Source organism: Octopus sinensis, linkage group LG11 (assembly GCF_006345805.1).
Source record: "Octopus sinensis linkage group LG11, ASM634580v1, whole genome shotgun sequence".
In the NCBI taxonomy this organism is placed as follows: Eukaryota; Metazoa; Mollusca; class Cephalopoda; order Octopoda; family Octopodidae; genus Octopus; species Octopus sinensis.
In genome coordinates, this window is record NC_043007.1 from 70,150,592 (window position 1) to 70,170,591 (window position 20,000).

At 34.9% G+C, this 20,000-nt stretch overlaps 1 protein-coding gene and 1 long non-coding RNA gene across 2 annotated transcripts in view; both read left to right on the forward strand.

Moving 5' to 3' along the window:
* LOC118765470 overlaps positions 1-5,796 on the forward strand; it is a 12,059-nt gene extending 6,263 nt beyond the window's left edge. The window contains exon 3 of the long non-coding RNA XR_005001337.1: positions 5,761-5,796. This is a non-coding gene — a long non-coding RNA (uncharacterized LOC118765470). The remainder of the gene's footprint in view (positions 1-5,760) is intronic.
* The window catches only part of LOC115217522 (potassium channel subfamily K member 12-like), a 170,764-nt gene that overhangs the window by 86,859 nt on the left and 63,905 nt on the right, over positions 1-20,000 (forward strand). The gene's annotated exons all lie outside the window — the stretch shown is intronic.

The following is a 20,000-nucleotide window of genomic DNA, read 5'->3' on the forward strand; positions in this document are numbered from 1 at the left end:
ATGTTTTTATCACTTGGAGAGATCTGGATCGAACTGCCTGACTGTTTTTGATACAAGACTTGAATCTAGCTGTTATGGGACTCATTCACTTATTTTCCTGACATTATGTTACTGTCTTAGTCGGCGAACTGGCAGAATCCTTAGCGCGCTGGGCAAAATGCTCAGTAGCTTTTCTTTAGATTATAAGTTTAAATTCCGCCGAGGTCGACTTTGCCTTTCATTCATTCGGGGTCGGTGAAATAAGGCCCAGTTGAACACTGGAGTAGATGCAATCGGCTTATCCCCAACCCATAACTGCTGATCTTGTACCAAAATTTGAAACCACTATTTTACTCTTTTCACACTTTCATTTGTTCTTATTTACCAAGATTTCAAGTTCTTTTACTTAATATGAGTTGATTTATAACTTTGAAAGCAAATATTTTCTTATCTACAACTCCATATTTTGACTATATATTTCCGACTGATTTTCTCGCTTACCACTCTACAATATCTGAGCAACAGTTCTGTATGCGGATCCATCTCTACGAAGGAAATATACCAGCTGGTTTCAGTCCATACTCTAAAGCTGCAGCTAATCTCGCAAGACATCTTGTTGCCGATACTGATGTATAAATATTCGTGTATTAAAGCTGTAAACAATCTAATGTGAAAATTAAAGCTATTTTTAATAAAATTATGATTGACATAATTTATACAAGAATCGTAGTAGGAATAATCTTAAGAATTAAGTAAAAAATGTATCAATTATAACTGGATTGCCAGATATAATACGATCGTAAACAAAAGCTTCGAATCCATAACAAGCCATAAAATGCTACACATTCCCGACCGCCAAAAAAAAGGAGCCCTGTTAGGCACAGCTCATGTCCTACGCAAGACATTTTCACTTCAATCGAACAAACCGCTCGGTAAAATTTCTTCACAGCTCACCCAAACATTATCGGATTTTGGCATCTATCGTCAACGTGTACTCTCGTAAAGCAACGCTGATCACCTCAATGTGTTTGGTATTCTATTCTATGACTGTAACTCCATCTGTATATACCAACATGGATCTTCTACATCCTAGATCACATGGAATGCCCTTCGAAACCTCTAATAGTGAGGTAGTAGCTCTAGAGTAAGTACGTACAGAAGGCGCGAAAGAGAACACTCTTGATGGACTGAATGCATGATAATGAACAAGTCCGATAGGAGGTCATGTACTCTAACTTCTGAGTAGATGTCGCTGTTCATTGCAGCGAACCAGCCTCAGAAACGGAGCTGAAACCGCCTTTAGTCATCAAAGACTAAATTGTAAAATTGTGGCTTTGTAACCACGTTGCTCCTCTGCCGCCCGACTCCTCATACCTTAAAGCAAAAGCCCTAACCCTGACAACGAAACCCTCGTACTTAACGCTGAAGAATCAGTCAAGGGTCAATCCACGGCGATCTGGCAGAATCGTTACCGCGCCGGATAAAATGCTTAAAGGCATTTCGCTGGTCTTTATGTTCTAAGCTGTCGATAAAGTAAGTGTCATTTGAGCATTTGAGTTGTATTAGATTTACCCCTCTCCCGTTCTGTTGCCTGCTGTGGGTAGATATCTGCCAAAAAATCGCCGAACAGCTTTCATATAAACATAAAGCTCGTGAAGTAGGCCCGCCTACTTATTCACTATGTCTAGGAAGATTGTGAGATAGAAATATTTTTAAAAAACGACTTCACCTCCCGACATTGGTCAACTTGGAAAAGAGAACTCCACGCAGCCATTCAACTCTCCTTAAAATCTACAATAAATTCTAACATAAGCACAAGACCAGAGTTTGGTGGGAGGAGTTGATTATATCGACCACAGTGTTTGCCTGGTATATAACAATTTCTTTTATTTTGCCACCGTTCCTACACACAAAAGAGTTGAATGAAGATACGAAACATATGGAGACTTAGAACAAATTTGAATCAAAACCAATGAGAGTTTGGGGTGACAGATGGGTTTTACATAACATTGACGTAAACAAATTTAAGATAACAAAAATAATTGGATTGTTCTCTGAAATACAGATGTAACTACAAAATACGTAATTTAAAAGAAACGACAAATACAAATTAACTCTCTCCTGTCTGGCTTTCCTCGGAGGACCGAGCGTATGTGCTCTTGAAATAGTTGTAACAGCAGCAGCCATGATCTTTACATCTAGGACTGATGTTGTTGCTATTTCAGTTACTGATTATCACCACCTTCTCCCTTTCGGCTTTTCTATTTAACTCTGCTAGTTTTTGTTGTATCTCGGGAGGATCATTGTGCCAATAATAAACACTCACACGCACTGGTTCTATTTCACTTCTTTTATTATTAGTCGATTCGTTAACATTTTAACCAATTATCTAATCGAGTGATTGATTACTCGTTCACTCTATCAATCAACCAGGTTTGTTAAAGTCCTTTCGTCGCCATTCACGACCTCATCAATGACATGCCCTTTCACCTCGACTAGATTTTCGCGACGAAAATAACACAATGTTCAAATTAAAAATAAATTTAAATACTAGCTTTCTCAACGTAAAATATTAAATCACAGTATGATCGATAAGTAGGCGTTCGACAAGCGATAGATACATGTTTCAAGTACCGTCGGTGGGCCTGCTAGTCATTTTATGTATGGAGCTGAAGAATGCAATGTCGGATGTCATTTTAGACTGAAAATTGTAACAGTTTATTCATAATTTCACCAGCAGTGAAACTGAGGTGGTGCACAATGCCCCGTTAGACATCAGTGCGTACGAAGCTATATCTTTGTGCTATATTATAATCAATTATCTGAAGATAAAAATAACCCACTTAAAAAGTAGCAAAGAGAATAGATTTATGTATTGAGAATTGTATGAGTAGTTATCCCGCGTTGTACTGTGATCGGTAAAGCTGTCAGCCTACAGGTGACAGCGACCTTGTTCGTGTCCCATTATGGAGTTTCTTGGTCTGTCCTGCTTCTATATTCATATGCATATAGATATACACACGCATACGCACACACATATAAATACATACATGCTTGCAAGTATACATACATACATACATACATACATATATGCATATATATACATATATGTATATATATATATATATATAATATATATATATGTGTGTGTGTGTGTGTATATATATATACATACATATATGTGTGTGTGTGAGTGTGTGTATATATATATATATATATATATATATATATATATATTGATGGCTATTTCCAGCAAACATTGATGCCTTGTCTTGCCACTATTTCCTGTATATATATATATATATATATATTATATATATATATATATATATAAAGTTAATAAGAAAATGCATTTAAAATATGCACATTTTTATATACTAATACGAATGTATACGCATGACTTTACATATAAATATACGCTGATATATATATATACATATATATATATATATATATATATATATATATATATATATATATATATATATATATATATATATATATATATATATGTACACCAGTAGACACCTACACACACACCACAAACACCTATGCATCCACAAGTATGTCTACAGATATCTCGGCAAAGGATGTTTTAAATGTATCCACACATAACACTTCCTTTGTCTAGAAATCTGGAATCGATAAATGAGAGATCAATGTTTTCCTTTTCTAATAATGTAGTTGCTCGGAGGAGGCTGGCAGAAAGCAACATGATGCCATCTATAGATTTATCACCAAATATAGAACTGTAGCAATATCGAAGACAACACTATATAGACAATACATCGCTTCTCTTTCTCACAGTCATTCTTTACTATTGATTTAGTTTCTATATTTTCGTCGTAATTATCCATCCTTTCGATGTTTATACAACAATGTTTCAAGAGATGGATTTCGGGCCATCCAAAGGATTTACATCAAATATCTACTTCCATTTGTATAAATGTTTGTTTTCTTTGGGATTCAAATAATTTTTTCCTTTGCCAGAATTCAAGCCGATCATCATCAAAGTGGGGAAGCCCTTTTGTTTAAATGAAGGCAGCACTTGGGGGTTTGCGGTTATCTAAATTGATTGCTGTATGTGTATATGTGTATATGTGTATGTGTGCATGTATGTGCGCGTGTGAATAATCTTGCACTCTGGGAGTTTGCAGTTATCTAAATTGGTTGGTGTGTGTGTATATGTATACATATATGTGTGTGTGTATGTGTGTGTGTGTGTGTGTGTGTGTGTGTGTGTATCTATGTGTATATATGAATAACCTTGCACTCGTGTAGTGAGTGTGCATATCAGGTTAACATACAATTGTGTGTGTGTTTTATTATTGTTTATATATGTGCTTCTACGTATATTTAATCTGTGTATGGTTATGTACTTGTGTGCGGCCCAGAAGCCTCAAATGGAGAATCACGAGAACGTTTTGCAAATTTTCCCGCTACAACCAATCGATTGTATTTGGTGAATACAAATTCATTTGCAGTGTTTTTTTTTTCTTTCTTGAGAATCCCAGCATTTCTATTTTTTTTTGTTGTTGTTTTTTTTGCAGATTTATTGTTATGTAACCCTGTACACAATGATAACGGCAAATGAAAATATATTGCCGGTATATAGAGCCTGTAGTATTTTCTTTAGTTCTCTACCAGTGCCTGACTTTTGCTCTTTGTCCAATACACTAATATATGGCATGCTGTGATTGCACAGGCTTTTAAAGATGTTAATGTATTCTGGCTCAGGAGTATCTCTGGTTGGCAGTCAGCGCAATGCTTCATGCGTATAGCATTGCAAACGGTTTCAGTGACAATGCCATGTCCGTGAGAAGGTGCCTTGTAGACATTTTTAAATAGCTGCTGATGTGAAATCTTCCACAATGATATGGCATAAACGACATTTTAACACAATATGGAGCTCTAGTGCCATTCTCGTCTCTTTTGTATCTCAGCTATTTTATAGCAATCTCCTGTTCCTGGATATATATTTCTTTATTGCCCACAAGGGGCTAAACATAGATGGGACAAACATGGACAGACAAAGGGATTAAGTCGATTACATCGACCCCAATACGTAACTGGTACTTATTTAATAGACTCCGAAAGGATGAAAGGCAAAGTCGACCTCGGCTGAATTTGAACTCAGAACATAGCGACGGGCGAAATATCGGTAAACAGCGTGCTAACGATTCTGCCAGCTCGCCGCCTTCTGTTCCTGGATATACACGCATACATATACTTGTATTATACAGCTATATTGTATATATATTCATGCTACATTTTTTTTTTTTTTTGAAAACTGCAGAGCTGCGTCCTAAATATTTTGCTAATTATTATTATTATTATTGAGTGAGAGAGCAGTTCATGCCATCAAAGTGACACTGGGGTAAAATATACGAAGCCCAATATACCCATCATGACTACCCGTCTGATAAGGGCACTATTATTATTATTATTATTATTATTATTATTATTATTATTATTATTATTATTATTGTTATTATTATTATTATTACTATTATTATTATCATTATCATTATTATTATTATTATTATTATTATTATTATTATTATTATTATTATTATTGAGTGAGAGAGCAGTGCATGACATCAAAATGACACTGGGGTAAAATATACGAAGCCCAGTATACCCATCATGACTACCCGTCTGATAAGAGTACACCAGATACATGCATCACAACTATATGTGCGCGACATGGGGATCTCATATCAAGTTAAACAGCGTATGACCTTGCAAGTGGGGCCCAGATAGAAATTTCTTCTGGTCGAGTAGCCTATCCCGCTCAAGAGATCCCTGAATAAGGGCTGTTTAAGATTGCTGAACGAACCACCCATGTTTCCAAAGGTGAATTATCCAATTCTCTAAGAATTTCTATTATCACACGACTATGATGCTCCCCACACTATTTCTGCTCGTGATCAGAGATGCACATATCGTCAGCCCCTAAGGGACATGCTCAACTGGTTAAGGTCAAACAGCTGACAAGCAAATCTGTGGTATTGAGTAGAATATTTGCTGTAGCCCATCTTTTATACCAAGACAATTATTATTATTATTATTATTATTATTATTATTATTATTATTATTATTATTATTATTATTATTAGGTCTACAACAGTGCCATGTGTATTTCTACCACTCCACTAGATGCGTCTACCAGGGGTGTGAGCTTCATTATCTTACGAAGGGGTAGAATTGTGTTGCTGTAAAATTTGCTTTGTTTCTAGAGTTAATTTTAGTGTTTTGTCTGATTGTTAGGCAGAGAAAAGCTGTTCAAATTTTATGATTTATTTTAAGTGTCGGCTGTGATTGTGTCGAGTATGAGCGACATGGTTTGTGCTATATGACTGGAAAGCGATAGTGGGAAGTGGTGTTTATTAGACTCGTTGTATGCAATATCAAAGAGTCGACAGGTTGAGATATGTTATTGAATGGTACGCATATAAAGTGTTGAGTTGCGTAATTCTATTGAGCGATGATTGTTTAGGAATTGTGTAACTTGTGCTATTTACAAGGGCTCTGGTGCTGCATCATGAACTGCCAACGTCGTCTTTGTATTTTAGTTCTCAGGGAATGGTAAAATATGTATCAGCAAATACTTGCTTTCGACTAGGAAATGTAAGCCTACAATTGAACAAGCATCTATTTACTATGCAAACTATGTGTTCGGCTTCTTATTTGTATCATTGTCAAGATTTGTGTTGTTTTCTTCTTATGTGTATATATCCAATGGTTATCGCGAAATCGAATTGATGTGCCATAATCACGTTCTTCATCTTTCTGCACAGCCGTGAAGCTTTAGTCATAAGAAAATATTAACATCTCGTCAATCGAATAAGTCTTAATGCTGTATGCTGTTGTCACAAGCCAGACTCATAGTGTCCATCCTTCACCTGGATTAAACCATAGATTCAGTATATAAGTGGACTTTGTTTGCGGACCGAACGTCTAGGAACATAACCCACTCCCTCATTCTGCAGTGATCTCATACGTATAACAGGTGAAAAGCAGAAATTTCATAAGAATATTTGGTGAAATTAGGTTCGATGCAAATTACTTCTTATGCAATAATTTTTTTCTCCAAATTCCTGGAGTGGCTGTGTGGTAAGTTGCTATAGGCGTGGGAGTGGCTGAGTGGTAAGTAGATTGCTTACGAACTACATGGTTCCAGGTTCAGTCCCACTGCGTGGCACCTTGGACAAGTGTCTTCTACTATAGTCTGGTGCCGACCAAAGCCTTGTGAGTGGAATTGGTAGACGGAGACTTAAAGAAGCCCATCGTATGTATATATGTATATATATATATATATATATGTGTGTGGTGTGTGTGTGTGTGTGTGTGTGTGTGTCTGTGTTTGTCCCCCCTACATCGCTTGACAACTGATGGTGGTGTGTTTACGTCCCCGTAACTTAGCGGTTCGGCAAAAGAAACTGATAGAATAAGTACTAGGCTTACAAAGAATAAGTCCTGGGATCGATGTGCTCGACTAAAGGCGGTGCTCCTGCATGGCCATAGTCAAATGACTGAAACAAGTAAAAGAGTAGAAATTGTTTCTTTAACAAACCTAATTTTCTCACGCCTTATAATATTTCCTTTCCATTTTGTTTTCTGGCTATTCTTGCGCAAATTATCATACAATCTCTTTATATGATATTTTCCATGTAAATTATTCAAATCGGAAATTAAAATAATTAAAAACGATTAAACAATGCAACTATGTCTATTTTAACTTCTCTCAATAATGTTGGATTGGAAAAAGTTTTTCATCTTTAATAATAATATTGTGATGTCATGAACTAAATGAAGATCGTGTTTTTACTAACATATTACCCGACAAAACTAGCTGATGTAGTTTTTAGGATTATCAATACAACCTGAAATGTCTCTCCTTTAGTAATCCTAACGGTCCTCACTTTCGCATTTGTGTTTATAACATTTTATTCCTGTTTAATTAGTTTGTCTGAAGACTGGAAATTAAAAATTAATTTCTATCCAATCAGACATTTTTTTTATTATTCTTATTATTTCACTTTGATGAGTTTTAAGTTCTCTTATTTTACAGTCATTTTATTTCCGTCTTTCAGCTGTTCTATAATTAACAGTATCATTGTCACCATTATCATTCTGTAAGGTGGCGAGCTGTCAAAATCGTTAGCACGCCAGAGGAAATGCTTAGCGGCATTTCAGCCGTCTTTACGTTCTGAGTTCAAATTCTGCTGAGGTCGTCTTTACCTTCCATCCTTTCGGGGTCGCTGAAATAAGTACCAGTTGAACACTGGAGTAGATGTCATCGACTTACACCCTCTCCCTAAATTGCTGGTCGTGTACCAAAAGTTGAAATCAATATTTTTCATTCTGTGATTGGTTTATTTGAATGATAGAAGCTACAAACAATAAAGCTGGATGTTTTATAGCGTTTTGTTTTTCCCCATACCATTCAATGTTCAAATCATGTCGGGAAAATGTTGCTCCGTTTTTAAGTTCCCCAACTAGTGTTAGGAATGTTATAAACGTCGCAACGTTAGAAAATTATCTGCTTCCTCAAAGGAATTCTTCTTCTTCTTCTTCTTCTTCTTCTTCTCTTCTTCTTCTTCTTCTTCTACTACTACTACTACTACTACTACTACTACTACTACTACTACTTCTTCTACTGCTACTACTACTACTATTATTATTATAGATGACAAAAAAAAAATATCCTATACCCGGTTAATATTATTCTAGAGGCAATAATATTGCAGGTGTAATGTGAGAGAGTAGCTACAATTTCATTTAGTTTTGAGATAAGGAAATATTTGTTTTGAGCGAAAGGTAGTTATTGCTTAGTTTTACCTGTCTCTCAGGAATTACTTTCTTTAACTTGAATTCTTAATACGTTTTGTCAGATTCGAATGAGAATATGCAAAAAGCTTCTGTATTCGTCAATGGAGAACGCACATCGCCTGAAAGGAGAAGTTGTTGTCCAATGATAAAATACAGCAACGATTAGCATATTCACGTCCGAATCTGACAGAACGTATTAAGAATAAATATGTAAGACATCGTTTTGGTTCTCGCTGTTCACCGTGCACATAACAACTTGTTATTTCCATGACATTCTCAAAAATGACAAAATTTTGTGCTGTAAATATTACAAAGAGCAAATCGATCACATTTTTCGTTGTAGTTTGGGCAGGTTCATAAATATAGAGAATAGACGTGGTACATCGAACAGATATGAATGCTAGAAAGATGCTAATGTTACAACACTGGTACATAAATCAACGCAAATATATACAAAAAAAACACATTATAGTTATATATTAACAGAGAATGTGGCTGTACAGAATGAATCAGAGATGAAAGTAAACTGTCATACAAGGTAGTTCAATGTCAGCAAATGAAAATATCTCTTTTTCTGAAGAAACTGTTTTAACATAAAAACGTGAAAATGAAAATACATAAAAATATGATCGTAAAGATGTATAATGTGTGAATATTTTTTTTTTCATTTTCCAGGTAAGGTAGGTAACATTGTTAACCCCATTCTGCAATGAATGTTTTTCCTCACATATTTTAGTCTAACCTAGTTCTTTGATATTCCAACTATTAAATATATATTAAACATTGATGCCGAGCGGCTCGTACCAGTTGGTTTTATTTGTTTTTGTATCTTGTATCATTGAAAAATACTTTCTCTTGTCAATTTGTTATTGCTGTGAACGGAATTATTATTTTCTTTTTTTTTTCTTTTTTTTTTTGCGAATTCCTCTACAGATATCGGGGAGTGTTTCTAATGGAGTATTATATATTTTTACTTTTATGTTTTTTTTTTATATTAAAATAGATTCTTCAGAAAAAAAAGATATTTTTCATTTACTGACGTTGAAATAACTTTATGTAAATATATGACAGTTTAGTTTTATTTCCGATTCCTTCCACACAACCATATTCTCTCTATTAACATAACTATGATGTCTTTAATATTGTTTGTTGTATATACTTGCGATATCTGATTTATGTCATGGGCGTAACATTAGCCTCTTCCAAGCATCTATATCTACATTGTTGAGACATACCATATCTAGTCAGTATTTTATAAGTCTGCTCAAACAATAACGAAAAGAAATGTGATCACTATGCTCTTTATGATATTTACATAGAATTTTATCAATTTTTTAGAAACGTTCTTGAAAGATTTCTTGGTAAACTACCGCAGTGTTTAAATATCAGCATATCAAGGTTTCTCACTTTTTAGAGCATATATTTTATATTATTTGTGTATCATAAGTTTATATTGTTATATGTATTAGTACGCGAGAAAAGTCAGCGAGCTGGCAGAATCGTTAGCACACCGGGCAAAATGCTTAGCGGTATTTCGTCTGCCGTTACGTTCTGGGTTCAAATTCCGCCGAGGTCGACTTTTCCTTTCATCTTTTCGGGGTCGATAAATTAAGTACCAGTTAAGCAGTAGGGTCGATATAATCGATTTAATCCGTGTGTTTGTCCTTGTTTGTCCTCTCTGTGTTTAGCCCCTTGTAAAGAAATAGGTATTTCGTCTGCCATTACGTTGTAGGTTCAAATTCCACCGAGGTCGGCTTTGCCTTTCATCCCCTCGTGGTCGATAAATTAAGTACCAGTTGCGCACTGGGGTCGATTTAATCGACTGCCCCCCCCCCCTCTTCCCCAAAAAATTTCAGGCCTTGAGCTTATAGTAGAAAGGATTATAAGTACGCTGGAATAACTGTAGAATGGGTCTACATATAGAGTTGAAATTCTCACGAGATAAACCTCATCTTTCCCCCACCATCAGTATCAGTAATATACTAGGGTGGAGGCGCAATGGCCCAGTGGTTAGGGCAGCGGACTCGCGGTCATAGGATCGCGGTTTCGATTCCCAGACCGGGCGTTGTGAGTGTTTATTAAGCAAAAACACCTAAAAGCTCCACGAGGCTCCGGCAGGGGATGGTGGTGATCCCTGCTGTACTCTTTCACCACAACTTTCTCCCACTCTTACTTCCTGTTTCTGTTGTATCTGTATTTCAAGGAGCCGGCCTTGTCACTCTCTGTGTCACGCTGAATATCCCCGAGAACTACGTTAAGGGTGCACGTGTCTGTGGAGTGCTCAGCCACTTACACGTTAATTTCACGAGCAGGCTGTTCCGTTGATTCGGATCAACCGGAACCCTCATCGTCGTAACCGACGGAGTGCTTCTATCCATACTAGGGTACATTCAGTAGACTTTATCCCATAAACTTATGAGAAAATGAGTAGCACTAATATAGGGTAAACCATTAAAGATGTTATCTTAGTGAGAGCTGCATTTTCTTGTCTTTTGTGAATCTGATATTTATTATATCAACCCTGCACAGGTAAAATTAATAAAAATACTACATTTTTGTTGTAAAATAATATGCAAAATAGAAAAAAATATGTTGGTTAAGAAATATATAGCAAAATTATTTTAGAATGTTAATTATAAAATAAATTAATGGAAAACACTTACAAATAATCAATATATATATATATATATATATATATTTATGTATTGGATATCATAGTTAATATAGGCAGTGAAAACTGTTCAATCAATTGCAATTACACCTCGAATGAAATCACGTCAGCGCTAATAATAAACCCTGTTGAAAAAGGAAAAGAAGACAAATGTGAGGTCTAAAGGAAGACATGGAGTGATTAGTAAATTTGACCCTTGATATGTACGGCCGAAGGCGGCCGACATGCAGAATCGTTAGCACACCGGACAAAATGCTTTGCGGAATTTGGTCTTTATTCATGTTCTAAGTTAAAATTCCACCGAGTTCGACTTTGCCTTTCATCTTTTCGAGTTAGTGCCGTAATAATTACATAACAGTTGTAGAAGCACTTTACCCCATCAGTGTTCCACCTTTCTCGATATGTGTGTGTGTATATATATATATATATATATGTATATCACCTTGATATCACCGTGACCGACCAGATATTGCTGCACATCGCTAATCACAATGCGCTTCGCATTGCTTTAGCCTTCAAATGACGCCACCACGCTGGCTAACCAAGCAGATCAACAGAAGAAAGAGTGAGAGAAAGTTGTTGCGAAAGAATACAGCAATGATCGCCACCAACCACTGCTAGAGCCTCGTGGAGCTTTAGGTGTTTTCGCTCAATAAACACTCACAACGCCCGGTCTGGGAATCGAAATCGTGATCCTACAACCGCGTGTCCGCTTCCCTAACCTCTAGGTCATTGTATGTATATGTATGTACATAGATAGATAGATAGATAGATAGATAGATAGATAGATAGATAGATAGATAGATAGATAGATAGATAGATAGATAGATAGATAGATAGATAGATAGATAGATAGATAGATACACACACATACAAACCTTTTATAATAAATATTTTATTAATATCTAAATAAAATCAGTAACAAACAGCTCGAGTGATAGATTTGCTGACCAACAACCTAACTACGTTCTTTTGTGAACACTTATGATCTGAATCGGACATATCTAAAAATACCTAAATACATGCATGAATAAACTCTAACCATTAGTGCTTCCCAAAATTTAATCAACAAAAATCCTCCATACCATATTGCTATCACAACCTACCGTTCAACCTAATTATCACTCAACAGAACTCACGTTACCCTAGAAAATTCTATCTTAACAGAGCCTATAAAATGGCAAGATGAACTTAAATGCTTTACAGTCCGATAATGGGTTTTGGGTGGTCAAAATTTGAGTCACTGCCAACATTATTTTGTTAAAGAGTAATACATATATATATATATATATATATATATATATATATATATATATATATATATTTGAAAAAAATCTTCGTTTCCATGTTTTTCGTTTTTATGTTTTCGTTTCTCATTGTGTTCAACGCTTTTTTGGGGGTGTCCTGTACCCATACATGCATGTATATGTACATATAGATGTAGATATGTACATATATGTATGTATATATGCATATGTTTATATATTATTTATGTTATTATATGATCGAACGCCAAGCATCCATTTCCAAGTAAGTTTTATCTTAATAATTATGATGCGCACTCTTAACTTTTACTAATTCTCCTCTGTCTGTCTCTCTGCCTCTCTTGTTCTTCATCCTTTCTGGTTTTCTCTTCCACCCTTCCTTATTCTTCTCCTTCTGCTGTTCACCGTTCCTTCTCTCTTACTACTCCTCCCCCTCCCTCTCGTCACTGACAAGTGACCAGAGGGTAGCCATCTTTCCGACTGCTATCTTCAACGAGTCAAGACGGCTTATCCTGTCCTTCTCAAAAGCTGTATCCTCAATGCGTTCAAAATAATTTTTCCATCGTCTTGGCTTAACAACCCTCATCGTTTGTTTTTACTGTGTTATTCTCCTTGTCCTGTCTTTTACTGTCTTGTTTTGTTTTTACTGTCCTGTTCTTGTTACCACTTTTACCCCTCCGCAAAAAATCCCAAATTTTATTTAATTTGCTTTGCGGGAAGGACTGTTTCAACGAAGTCGCGTCTTGTCCTTACCTTCTGAACACGGAGTAGACGAAACAGGGACAACTGAAGAAGGGGAATATTCCTGGTGTTGTATATCTTGTACTCTGTTTTTTCGTTGTTTGAAAAAAAAGTTCGTTTTTATGTTTTCGTTTCTCATTGTATTCAACGTTTTCTTTTTTTGTGTGTGTCCTGTACCCATATATGCATTTATATATACATATAGATGTAGGTATGTACATATATGTATGTATATATGCATATATTTATATATTATTTATGTTATTATATATATATATATATATATATATATTATATATATATATATTATATATATATATATATTATATATATATATATATATATATATATATATATATATATATATATAATATATATATATATATATATATATATATATATATATATATATATATATATATATATATATATATATATATTGTGGAGGCGCAATGGCCCAGTGGTTAGGGCAGCGGACTCGCGGTCGGAGGATCACGGTTTCGATTCCCACACCGAGCGTTGTGTGTGCTTATTGAACGAAAACACCTAGAAATTCCACGAGGCTCCGGCAGTGGGGGGTGGCGATCCCTGTTGTACTCTTTCGCCCCAACTTTCCTGTTTCTTGAGTAACGCTGCGATGGGCTGGCGTCCCGTCCAGCTGGGGGGGGGGGGACACATACGCCATAGAAACCGGGAAACCGGGCGCATGAGCCGGCTAAGCTTGAAAAGGGCGGGTAATATATATACATAATATATATGTGTGTGTATGTGTGTGTGTGTGTGTGTTACTAATAATAATATGACAACAAAAGAATGAATGAGACCTCGATACTATGTAAATAGAGGAATTTATCTATAATTGTCACCTATTTTATATATATATATATAAATTGTGCGTAAGTGTAACAATATAAGAAGATATTAGTAGATTGGTACATCAGGAATTTTAGCCTTTTCTACTGTGATTTGATTGTCACCTTAAACAGTTGCGAAATTAATAGCTTTTTATATACCGATATAATGCAAGAATGTTGTCAATTGAATTTACTTTAAAATATAGGAATTTATTTTTTTTGAACCCAGAAAGTCGAAAGATACTGTAATGCCAGCAAGATTTGAACTCATAAATATTAGATTTGAACCCAAATATTAGAAGGAATTTTGGTTGGAACTCGAGCCTTTTAAATCGCCAAAACTATAGAGATAGAGAGATTAATCCCAGTATTTATTTGTTGCTTATTTTATCAGCTCTAAAATGTTAAAAAGACTCCTTCATTGCTGAACTACAACGACTTGTTTTATCAAACCTGGAAAGTTGAAAGGAAAAGTTGGCTGCATTGAGATTTGCCTGTAGAATGTAAATAAATATTAATAAATACCACAAAGCATTCAGTTCGTCCCTCTATCATCTCTGTCTCTTTATCTGAAATTGAATAACTAGACGTAATGGTTAGTGCAGCCCTGGTGTGGACACAATGTGATGAACTCAGAAAAGCTGTACAGCGTTAAATATTCCCTCTTGTTGACTACACCATCTTTATTAACGGTTTATTTCGATAGGATATAATCTCATTATGTCTTAAACCTTTAGCAGTGTAAGTGGAAAAGCATCTCAGGAAAATCGCAAATCGAAAAGAGCCAGAATTCGTGCATCTTTGTTCTTCCTTTCTCAGATGTGTGGTACTGAACTGAATCTACGTTAACTAAATTCCTTCTGTTTGTGTGTGTGTGTGTGTGTATATATATATACGTTGGCCTGCTCGCATAGCCAGCGGGGTGGCGTCATTTGAAGGCTGAAACAATACGAAGCGCATTGTGACCAACGATGTGTAGCAACATCTGATAGTCTGGTCGGTCACGGTGATCATGGTGATATATATACGTATGTGTGTGTGTGTATGTGTATATGTATGTATGTGCTTGTTCAGTTAATCTTGTATTTTGTCCGTATTTTCAATATATTATCAGCAATTAATAATTTCATAAAGTATAAATGTCTATATAGATAGAGGAGGGGAGATGGAGAAACAGAGAGAGAGACAGACAGACAGACAGACAGACAGACAGAGACAGAGAGAAACAGACAAAGACAAAGAGAGGGAAATTAAGGAAATATATTCAGAAGCGAATCACAAAACACTTGCTTCTATTATCAACTTCCTACGTCATCTCTACCATTGTTGATTATTTTCTTTTATATACATCTGTAGAAGAATCTATTGTTTTACTTAAGAGTCTAACAGCTGGAGTGAGATACGAACTTATGTCAAGTGAGATAAGAGATCGTCAACTTGTGTTTCTTACTATTCTATTTCTCAGTAATTATTAATGAAGTCTGGACGAGTAGATCTAAATTCTTCAGCCAAGCATGTAATTGAAGATTACGTGGAGATATTCTAAACGAAAGCTGGGAAATAATTAACATCGATGAACTGCTACTTTGGTGACAATCAATCTAACATTACAAGCGGATTATATCCTGGGTAGATATTTTCATAATATTTATTTAACTGGATACAGAGGTAGAATAGCAGAAACGCTAAAGCACTGCACTAAATGCTTTGCATTAAAAGTCTTATAGTATTTAAATTAATTCATGTAAATTCTGACTTGAAATAAGCATTATTTCGACTCAGAATATACATTTAAAGATTTTCATTTCTCCACGTTCTATAAAATGGATGAATTTCGAATCGGCTTCACCGCTGTGTTTATCACGAAATAGGTTCAGTCGCCTCTATCTTTCTTTAGCACAAGAAAATAATTTGGTCTTCTGCTTCGCAAAAGAAATAGTATAATATTTAAGAGAACAAAGTGTACGTACGTCGCTATATATATATATATATATATATATTACGTTTATATATTTGTTGTGCAAGATTTTTTATGTGAAATCGTGTGTTGAAACAGATATTGTTGTATTTTGGAATGGTCATTTTGCCAGTTTAGCCAATAAAAACACACGCACTATATATTTGGTGCTACTTTGCTTCAGTGTTATTTATTTTTTGCATTAAACTTAATCTTATTTCGGTCAGAGTTCTTTCGTCACACTCTGACCGATATAAGATTAAGTTTAATGCAAAAAATAAATAACACTGAAGCAAAGTAACACCAAATATATAGTGCGTGTGTTTTTATTGGCTAAACTGGGAAAATGACCGTTCCGAAATGCAACAATATATATATATTTATTATAAAATACAAAACGGGTCAAGAACACAAAACATCCGGACAACTAGGTGATACAAAAAGGGACAACAAAACATCCAGATAGACGATATCTAGATGTTTTGTTGACCCTTTTTGTATCACCTAGTTGTCCGGATGTTTTGCGTTCTTGTCCCATTTTATATTTTATTTAGTATAATATTTAGTTTTACTTCCTAATATTCAGAATTCAAATTTATCTTTTGGAGGGATCCAGAATACTGCACTATGGTAATTATCCAACTATACACTCTTCCCTCTGTATCTAAACTCATAAAATCGAAGTCGTTTTAGGCAATGATTGCAATGAAATCGCATAATCGCTACCAATGGTAGACTAAAGTCGTTTTGAGCCGTTTGTTTTGTTGTGTTATAAATTAAAATTTTAGCTTTGATTTTCAAGCTATCGATTCGATAATATAAGTTCCACTTGTTAACCATTTGGTGTGTTTCCGATGAATTATTCATCCCGTCGACAATATATGAAATTAATGTAAGAAATTAATGCTTAAATAATGCAGTGCTGTATATCGAACGAAGTTGAAGTCGGTTCATTTAATCAACGCCTTCATTCGCCTCTATAATAAATTTACGGCCCAGAGATTCGGGACAAAAATAAGAAATTAATTTACATTACAGTTGGGTGATATCATGTATTATAAGGAATTAGTAATCATTAGACGAGCTAAATCTGCGACTGTATCGATTCCTGTTCGAAACAACTCCCGTGACAGTAGCGATACTCCGATGGCTTATTTGTCTTCTGTAGTGATATTGTAGACAGTAGTGTTAGTCTGAGGATTTATTTATCCCACTTATTTGTCTAATGTTTTATGCTTGTTTCATTGATTTATCGTGTAATTTATATCTTCCGTTCTTAGATACTGAAGACCTAGAAGAGTTATGTTCCCTTGACTACAGAGCTGTTATCTGCATAAGTGCAAGTTTCAACTGATTTAATTATTAGGTGTATAAAACAATCGCAACAAATATCGAAATGGTAGTCATTTGAGGATGAATTCCGAATGTACAATAATATATCTAAGGATTTCTCAAGTGTGTTTATCATTAGATTCTAAAATAAAGTATGTACGGTTATCGAAAACTATTGACCAAACGATGTATATCTTACATACATCTTAAATAGAAACTAGGAAAATATCTGTTTTCATTTGATGCAAATATTGCCGCAGTTACAGGCTGATTAAGTTTAGATTCTTACTTACAATGCTTATCATATTTGATTTTATCATCAAACGTCTATACATAGAACATCTACATATGTAGCCTTAGACATAGGGTGAATTTAAATATAGAGGACATACATCCAAAGCCGATCTGATATTTCACTAATAAAGAGGTAGTGTTAAAAATAGACTCACCGGAGCAGTAGCCAATCGTTAACAATTCCCAGATGTTCATTTAATAACTCGTCTACAGAAACAGATATTTATCTACAATGACACCCTCCAGGAAATAAAATAAAATGAACATTTTTCTTAATATAACAGATTGGCGGAACAGTTAAAATATGCAATTATTTTCAATTTAATTGAATAAAGAGTCACCTGATTTCCAACTAAATAATATATCCTTCAGTAACTCACTTTATTTAATGAAATGCATTCACTTCCAGCACCGTTTCACAGAGTGATGAACATAAGACAGCGAGTGATTCCGCCAGGAAGACGTTGTAAGCTACGTAGCACTCGTTAAATACATAGTATCCCGCATTCTTACAGTGGTATGAACTATCTGCCAATAATATCTACAAGGTGAACTAACCCAGCAAGAATCGTCTTGACAGATGTTAACAGGGTACAAATGTTGAGAGTAATGTTCATTGTTGATATGAGACTCCATTCTTAGATGTACTCAGTTAAAATTTAAAAGAACAATCTACATGGGTGAGAGAAGCCCTATTCTGTTCAAGTGCCACCGAGTTGTTCTCTTCATTAATGAAGTTTCCTACAATAAAGTATCTATTTACACACTAAGTGAACACGACCATTTGCAAGTTAAATATCCTGGTTATGCATAACACTTACAAAACTATATAAAATATACTGATTACGTTTTGTCATTCTTTAATATTACGTTATCTTGTCACGGTTAAAGCAATGATTGAGAATCTAAGCTCGAGTCGATCCAGTGGATCAGTTTTAACACCTTGGGATGAACACTATAGAATTGTGAATGCTTTTTGTCTGGATTGACAATAATATTTCTTCTTCACTGTTTCTTTAAGTATGGTTTGGATAATACCAATGAATCCTTGTGTCAATGTGTGTGTGTGTTTGTGTAAATTAGAGTTTGTACAGGGATAGAGAAATTATGTATGTACGTATACATGTATGTATGTATGTATGTATGTATGTATGTATGTATGTATGTATGAGTAGGTGTGGAGGAGAGAGAGAAAGAGAGTTTCTTGGGTTAAAGGATATTGACAGCTTGGATACAGATTAGAAAAAACTAATTGAAATTCTGTTCATTATCTTTCAGCTCAGTATAGCAAATTTAATAACCGAGATATATCTTGTACAGTTTTCTTTGGCTCCACTGACATTCTTCTTTGTTTTATTTTCCGCTTCGTCTCTTTTTCATAGATCTATTTCTTTCGAAATTTGCCTTAAAAGAATCTGTTTTAGATTCACATTTGAAAAACATTGTCAAATACTTTGTTTGCTTAGAGAAATTTGACGAATTCAATAATTCTTTCTAAAATAGATACACGCATCTGTAACCACGCCGTCCTATCATCAATCCAGATTTATTATAGAGAATAGAGAGAGTTCTATCAACTTACAAAAGCGTCATTATTAAAACTAATGATTTCAATCCAACCAAGGTGTAACTGTCTTCATCATCAGCACAAGGAATCTCCTGAAGGATTTATTTATCCTTTTGTTGTCCTAATAGTGCGTGATTCTACACACACACACACATTCATTTGTCTGTAAAACTCACAATAAACCGAACTGGATTTTAATCATTTACTCTCACGCCATTTAATTGCAGAAATGATTTCGGGCACAACATTGCATGTCTACTTTCAAGTTAATATAATTGAAAATCTCTGCATAAATCAGAACAGTAGCCCCACACAAAATCCAGCTTAATCGTATTGCTGATTACTGTTCTGATATCTAATTCAACATCACAAAAATACCTCGGAGTCAAGGAGGCATGGAGGAGCCTAACTCATACAGTATTAAACTGCCCCTTATCATGTACATCTGCGTCTATTTTATTTCTCCTAGTCATACTAATGACTACACTGACGAATTATTTAATTG